This window comes from Nannospalax galili, unplaced genomic scaffold, assembly GCF_000622305.1.
Source record: "Nannospalax galili isolate Female #2095 unplaced genomic scaffold, S.galili_v1.0 scaffold128, whole genome shotgun sequence".
Taxonomy (NCBI): Eukaryota; Metazoa; Chordata; class Mammalia; order Rodentia; family Spalacidae; genus Nannospalax; species Nannospalax galili.
Window position 1 is genome coordinate 6,474,414 of NW_008360322.1, and position 7,651 is coordinate 6,482,064.

Genomic DNA, 7,651 nt, shown 5'->3' on the forward strand with positions numbered 1-7,651 from the left:
AGAATGCATGGAATTATTTTACTCTTTTTGTATCTGTTGAGGTTTGTTTTGTGCCCCGGTATATGGTCAGTTTTGGAGAAAGTTCCATGGGGTGCTGAGTAAAAAGTATGTCCTTTGATGTTTGGTGGAATTCTCGGTAGATGTCTGTTAGGTACATTTGATATATGATAGAATTTAATTCAGACGTCTGTTTATTCTTTGTCCAGTTGACCTGTCTAATGGAAACAGTCGGGTATTGAAGTCTCCTACTATTACCGAGTTGGGGTTGTTAATCTGTGTCTTAAAGTCCTGTAGTGTTGTTTTTATGAATTTAGGTGGCACTAGAGTTTGGTGCATATTTGTTCAGTATTGTAATATCTTCTTGGTTAACTGCTCCTTTGATCAGAATGAAGTGACCCTCCTTATCTCTTCTGATTAGTTTTATTTTGAAATCTATTTTGTCAGGTATTAGAATTGCTACCCCTGCTTGTTTCTTAGTGCCATTCGCTTGGAATAATCTTTTCCATCCTTTTACCTTAAGGTAGTTAATACCGGTCCTTGAAGGTGAGATGGGTTTCTTGCACACAACAAAGGGATGGATTTTATTTCTTAATCCATTCACTTAGCCTGTGTCTTTTGACTGGGGGGGGGTTCAGTTCATTGATATTTAAAGTTATTATTGAAAGATGTACATTGGTTCCAGTTATTTAATTTCTGTTTGAATTCTTGACCTAATTTTGGAAACAACTTGTTAGAGAATACCTTGGTCCAGAGTGGGGTCATTGTACTAAGTGAGGACTGGAAACATTTGAAGTGCAAACTGCATGCGAGGGCTGGTTTTTTGGACATGTATTCTTTCAGGCTGTTCATGTCATGGAAGATTTTTCTTTCCCCCTTGACTATAATAGACATTTTTGCAGGGTATAATATTCTGGGCTGGCATTTATAGTCATGTAGAACTGGAAATACCTTGGTCCAGGCTCTTCTGGCTTTCATAGTTTGCATTGATAAGTCAGCTGTAATTATGATGGGCTTTCCTTTGTATGTGACTTGTTTTTCTTTTGCAGCTTTCAGTATTCTCTCTTTGTTCTGTACATTTAGTGTTTTTACTATGATATGTCATGGGGAGTTTCTTTTCTGATCCTGTCTATTTGGTGTTCTATGTGCTTCCTGTATTTGTATGGGGATGTCTTTCCTAAATTTCAGGAAATTTTCTTCTACAATCCTGTTTAAGATCTGGTCAACACCATTAACCTGAAATTCTTCTCTTTCCATTATGCCTATGATCTGTAGATTTGGTCTTTTCCTGATGTCCCACATCTCTTGCATATTCCATTCCTGTGTTTTTTGTTTTTTTTTTTAAATTTTCTATACTCTTTGCTTGAGTGGTCCAATTCTTCAACTTTATCCTCCAATGTTGATATTCTGTTTTCCATTTCATTCATTCTAGAGGTGAGGCTTTCCCCTGTTTGTTTCAAGTTGGCTTATTGAGTTTTGTACTTCCCTATTCATTTCTGCCTGAGTTTTCTTCAATGTTTCTGTCTCTTTTGAGAATTCATTCAGAACTTTGTCCCTATCTTCTTTTAGCTCTTTGATTTGTTTGTTTTTGTGTTCTTTAAATTTGTTGAATTCCTTGATCATGTTTATGGTTGTTCTTTTAAATTCAGTGTCCTGGGTTGTCTCTAGGGGGTTCTCCTTGTAGAACTCTTCTACAGAATTGGTGGGGTTTGGTGGGGACATAGTGTTTTGACTTTCCACTTTATTATTCTTTCATTGTGGTTTTGGCATGTAAATTTCTTTTGTTGTTTATGATTTTGATATGAGCATTAAGTTGAAGTATGCTTCTGTTTGTATTATCTAGGTGCCTAGGTCCTTTCTTTATTGGTTATGTAAAGCTGGTTGGTACAGGGTTCAGGTTCTCTCAGGTTTATTTTGGAAGGAACTGATGGCTTCAGATCAGCTATTCAGGGGTACCCACAGAAGCCCAATTCAGATTCCAGTCAGGTACACTCAGGCTTCCTTCACCACATGGAGGCAGGATCCAGGCTATTGTAGGCAGTCCTGTGTGCTGTCAACCCTATATCAGAGGGAGGCCAGAAGAGGGCCAGAACTCAGCACTCTCTGGTAGTCTGCTGAGATCCCAGCCTTAGCCTACCAAAGGCAGATCTGCCTTGGGGCCTTGGGAGGGGCTTCACAAAATCCCAGATAGGGGGATGGTATGGGCAATTAGGGGAAGCTCACCATCATGTGGAGGCAGGATCTGGGGGGCTATCAGGCTGTGCCCTGGGTTCTCAGGCCCTCTGGTAGTTGGAGGCCAGAGGGAGGCCGGAACCTGGCACTCTCTGGCGATCTGCTAAACTTCCAGCGGCTACCCCAATGGAGGTCTGAACCCACCACTCTCAGGCTGTCTGCTAGGATCTCAGCCTTAGCCTACCAAAGTCAGATCTGTCCTGGGGCCTTGGGAAGGGTCTCACCAAATCCCAGGTAGGGGGATGGTATGGCACAATTAGGGGATACTCACTACCACATGGAGGCAGGATCCGGGGGCTGTCAGGCTGTACCCTGGGTTCTCAGGACCTCTGGTAGTTGGAGGCCAGAGGGAGGCCAGAACCTGGCACTCTCTGGGTCTGCTAAGCTCCCAGCTGCTACCCAGATGCACAACATATATTTAAAGTATAAATAGGGAACTTCAAACTTATCGAAATTGTCTGTCCATAGATGTTGATTAGGTGGGACCTGAGAGAGGCTATAATCTCTGAGGAGGTGATCTTCTATTATGTTGAAACTTCTTCCTTTATTCTTCAGTATTATCTATAGAGCATGTTGTTTTACTGATGTATTACAGTTTTATTAACATGTTTATTTGAGCTTTCCCCTATACTTGAACATTACATGTATTTTCTTAAAGCTGTGTTTGGTTCCTCATGAATGGAAATGTCTAGATGTAACCACAATTTCACATGTGCTTTGTGCAGAACAGGATACATGGCATTCTTTACCACTTGTAGTATTTCATGAAATTCAATAAATTTTAATTTTTGGTAGGCTGAGAGAAAGTGATTATTTAACCCTCTTTTGATTGAAATAAACCCCTTAAGATTCTCATTTATAACAAATCAAAAGAGATAAATTTTATTAAATTTTGTTATAATTGACTATGAATTAAACTAAAGTTAATAGTTTGTAATTAATCCTTGTACATTGGCCTATAAAAATAATTGCCATGATTTAGAGTCTGTTTGACATTTATTCTGCATTGTAGCTACAAGGGATTGTCTGTTGTCAGATAGCTTAACTTTCAGAAAAAGACATTAAATGTGAAGAAAAATCACATTTTGTTTCTTCCTTTAGTCTTAATTTGCCTAGAAAATCACAGGTAAATAGCTAACTATGATTCATTTAGACCAGCAGTTCTGTCATTTAAAATGAACTTCTACAGCGGGTTTGAGATTAAAAATGTGAAGACCGAGTGAGTGTGTTGCTGTTCATATAACAAGGAAAGCATGATTTCATTATTTAATAAGACTGAAAGAAACAGCTGCATTTGGGAATTGGGATGTTTGTAACACACTAGATACTGTGAAAAGCCTGTGTGTCTTTGTCAGGGGAAGCTGGACTTTAGTCACGGTACACTGCCGACACACTTTGAGGCCACAGGCCAGTAGTTCATCCATCAAATAAGAGGATAAAAAAGGCAATATTGGTTGTCATGCACTTTTAATAACATGAATATTTTAGTTGACAGAATCTTAACATAGATGCTATTATATAAGCAGATAAAAGTAAAAATGGTCCAATCGAATCAATGGAAGGCTCCAAACTTGGAAGGCCATTGCTATTTATCTCTTCCCACCGTCTTCTCCTACCCTCTGAAAGTGAAGAGCTGCAGATCTCTAGGACCCTAAAAAGACCACTTTTTAAATTGTCGAAATGGATGATTCATTGAAAACATTCTCTGAGAATGTTCTACTGCTGCTTGCTGAGTTTCAATAGTGCAGACATTAAGCAACATTCAGTAGCTGCTCTTTGGGAGCTTGTGCTCTATTTTGAAGAGACAAAAAGCAAATAAATAGGCAGTGGGCTAGGAGGCCTAGCTCAGTGACAAAGCATTTGTGTAGCTATGCATAAGGACCTGAGTTCTAGTCCCAAACCAAACATAACTAAATTAAATAATTGGAAGAGTAATGGAATGCTCTTCAGGACATAAATATGGTGTAATGACAGTATCGGGTGGACCTTATGACCTCCTTGTCCAGTGAGGGCAAACAATGCATTGCTGCTGTCCATGTGATGTTTAAATTGACTCTTGAAAATAGGAGGAGGAAGGTGCAAGAAGCAGACAAGCTACTGAGGCATGAGCAAGACAGAATGTAGGCTAAGATCAGCAAGAAGACATTAGAGACCTTGTCATCTGCAGGCTCTATGCAGTGTTGAAGTTTGAATTTCATTTGGAGCTGGGCATGGTGGCTATGATGGTTTGAATGAGAATGTCCTGCATAGGCTCCAAGTATTTGAACATTTTGTCCCCAGTTGGTGGTGGTGTTTTGGGAGGTCATAGAAGGTGCGGCCATGCTAGAGGAAACATGTCACTGTGGATGGGCTTACAGAGTTCTTAATTAAGCCTTGTGGAACCTCCAGTAACACTGTGCTTCCTGTGCCTGCTTGAAGATGTGAGCGCTTAGCTTCTGCTCCTACTCCAGCCACCTCTGCCACCGTGCCTCCCCGCCATGATGGACTCTTGTTCCTTTGGAACTGTAAGCTAAATAAACTCTTCCTTTTATAAGTTCCCTTGGTCAAGGTGTTTCTATCACAGTAACAGAAAAGTAACTAATACAGTGGCCTGTGTCTATACCCCAACACTTGTAGGGTGGAGGCAGGAGGATCAAGAGTTCAGCATTATCCTTGGTTTCATAGGCAGTTCAAGGCCAGTGTAGTATACAAGAGACCTATCTCATAAAATAAAAAGGCCAGTAACATGATCACCTCAAAACAGAGTCATATCCTGTGGTATTCATTAAAATGGTTCCTGTAGCTGATAATGGGAGAATGGAAACAGGTAAAGTCCTGTGAAGAGGGCTTTCTGGGGATCTAAGGAAAGATGGGTGGTATTAAGACAGATTTTATATATAAATTCAAAATAACTTGCTGCTACTCTAATTATTTGAAATGAAGGGAAGAGACATATCACAATTGAAGTCTAGTTTTATGTTTAAGCCACTGGCTTAATGGGATGAATTTACTGAAATTAGGGGTGGGTGAGGAAAAGGAAGCTGAGGTGGTAGAAATAGGGTTTATTTAAGATACATGAAATTTCAATTACCTTGACAATACCTAAGTATAAATGTCAAGTAGTCAATCCAATATATAAGTTATGGAGACCGGGTGATAGAAATTGGGAATATTTTAAACATTGGAAGAGGATGAATTCATCTGGAGTGAGATAAAAAGAGAAGGCTAATGATGGAGACATGAGGAACACCAATATTTAGGAACGTCTCTGCCATCTTTCTTAGTTCTGAGATGTCTGATGGTGCTGCTGGAGATACTGCCTCACTTTATCATGTTGGTTAGACTCTTTCTACCTGAAGCATCAGATTTCTACTTGCTTTAGATTTTCTTTCTTTTTCCTTATTTTGTCTCTTCTCTCTTAATTGAAAACACGTGACAGTCACTGCATGACAACACAGATCTTTCTAAGATGTGCTGTGATAGTAAGATGGAGTTCTTTCCTTTTAGGAGGTTTTGGCTTATAGCATTTAGTTAAGGCACAAAATGATTCCAGCCATGAACTGTCAAGTTTCCAGTATTGTTATACTTGAGGCTATGGAAAAGCCAACAGTAGAAAGGACTCAGTCCATATCCTAGCAATAGAAGACTAAGTCCCATACATTTTTTGAGTTTGGTTGGTCACTTCTGAAGCTTCCAGTACTCAGAACTGTACCTCTATTTGCTTTGCCATTTCAGAGCTTCAGAGGTAGTGTTCAGTCTTCAATTAGGGGAATAGGCAGACCTCTGAATAGAAATGAATTTTACCACTGTATGAAAGATGGGTAGGATAATCTATAACCTGTCATGAGCTGGGCTTTCATCTTCAAGAAGACATAATAGTCTAGTAATAGTCTTACTACTGGCCTTCAGGATTGTTCAGGTAAAGGCAGTGTCCTCAGTATGTAGACACTGTCTGTGCAGAAACTTGCCAAAATCCATAGATTAAGGGCACGGTAAAGACTTGCAAGATGTTAAATAAATCCAGTAGAGGGTGAACGTGGAGTGCACCATTTCAGCTAGACTGGCTAGGCAGTGGGTCTGGAATCTGCATGCCTTCATGCACTAGGGTTATGGACAGGTACTATCACTTCTGGTTTTTATGTGAGTGTTGAGGATCTGAACTCAGGTCTGTATGCTTGTGCAATAAGCAATTTACCCACTGAGTCACCTTGTTGCTTCAATTGGAGATATTTCCAAATTTTAGTAAGTATGGCTAAAATTGGATTTGAAATGACTAATTATTATCCCTTTATTAATTTTTTCCTCGCTATCAGTTTTCCATTTTAAGAAATGAATTATTGGATCTGGCGTAAGGACACGTGTCTTTAATGCCAGCACATGGGAAGCAGAGGCAGAATTTTTTGTGATACTGAGGCCAGCCTGGTCTACATATCAAGTTATAGGTCAGTTGGGACAACAGGGAGTACCTGTCTCAAAAAACAAAACAAAACCAAAGAGGTGGAGGAAATCAACCAAAAAATATTTCTGATCTCTTTATTTAAAAAATTATTTTGTGGGGCTGGAGAGAAGGGTCAGTGGTTAACAGCACTGACTGCTCTTGTGGAGGACCTGGGTTGGTTCCTAGAACCCATATTGTGGCTAGCAACATCTGTAACTCTAGTTCCAGAGGATTAGAAGCCCTCTCCTGACCTCCACAGGCATTGCATAACATGGGTGCCCTTACCCACATGCAGGCAGTACGCTCATATAGGTAAAATAAAAATACTAAACAAAATATTTAAAACATTTTTATTCTGTTTTGCTTTTTAGAAGCAGAGTTTTACTATGCAGCCTGGGCTTCCCTCAAATTTTTAGCAGTCCTACTGCCTCAGCCTTCCTGAATGTTGAATTATACTTGTGTGTCATTACATCTGGCTCTATAGTCCTTTATCTTAATAAATGAAATCACTACTCACCAAACTATTCAATGATACTTTTTTGTCCTCTTTTTTTCCCATACACTATATCATTCGATCAGTTAGCAAACTCTGAAGATTTTTGGTTTAAGATGATCCCACGTCTCATTTTGTCTCCTTTCTTCCTGGGCCAGCTCTCCTTTTACCATTAGCAAATTTTCCCTATGCTGTTTCCCTGTTACTGATTGCTTCCTGTCTTAGCTATTACTACATTAATTCTTTTTGAAAAACTATCTCAGAATTCACTGTCTTAGAACAAAAACATATGCTTACAGATCTGTAAGTAAGCCTTTAGAGACCGTCCTTTCCAGTAGACAACTGATGGTCCCACCATCCATTTATCTCCCTTTTTGGGGATGGTACCCCCTGGATTGCTGTATCCCTCTATCTGCTTCTATAAACCCACAATTTATTTGGTCTGAGAATATTTTCTGTCTGTGACTGCCATGTACACTGTGTATGAATTGTAGGCCTGGTGTATGATCTAG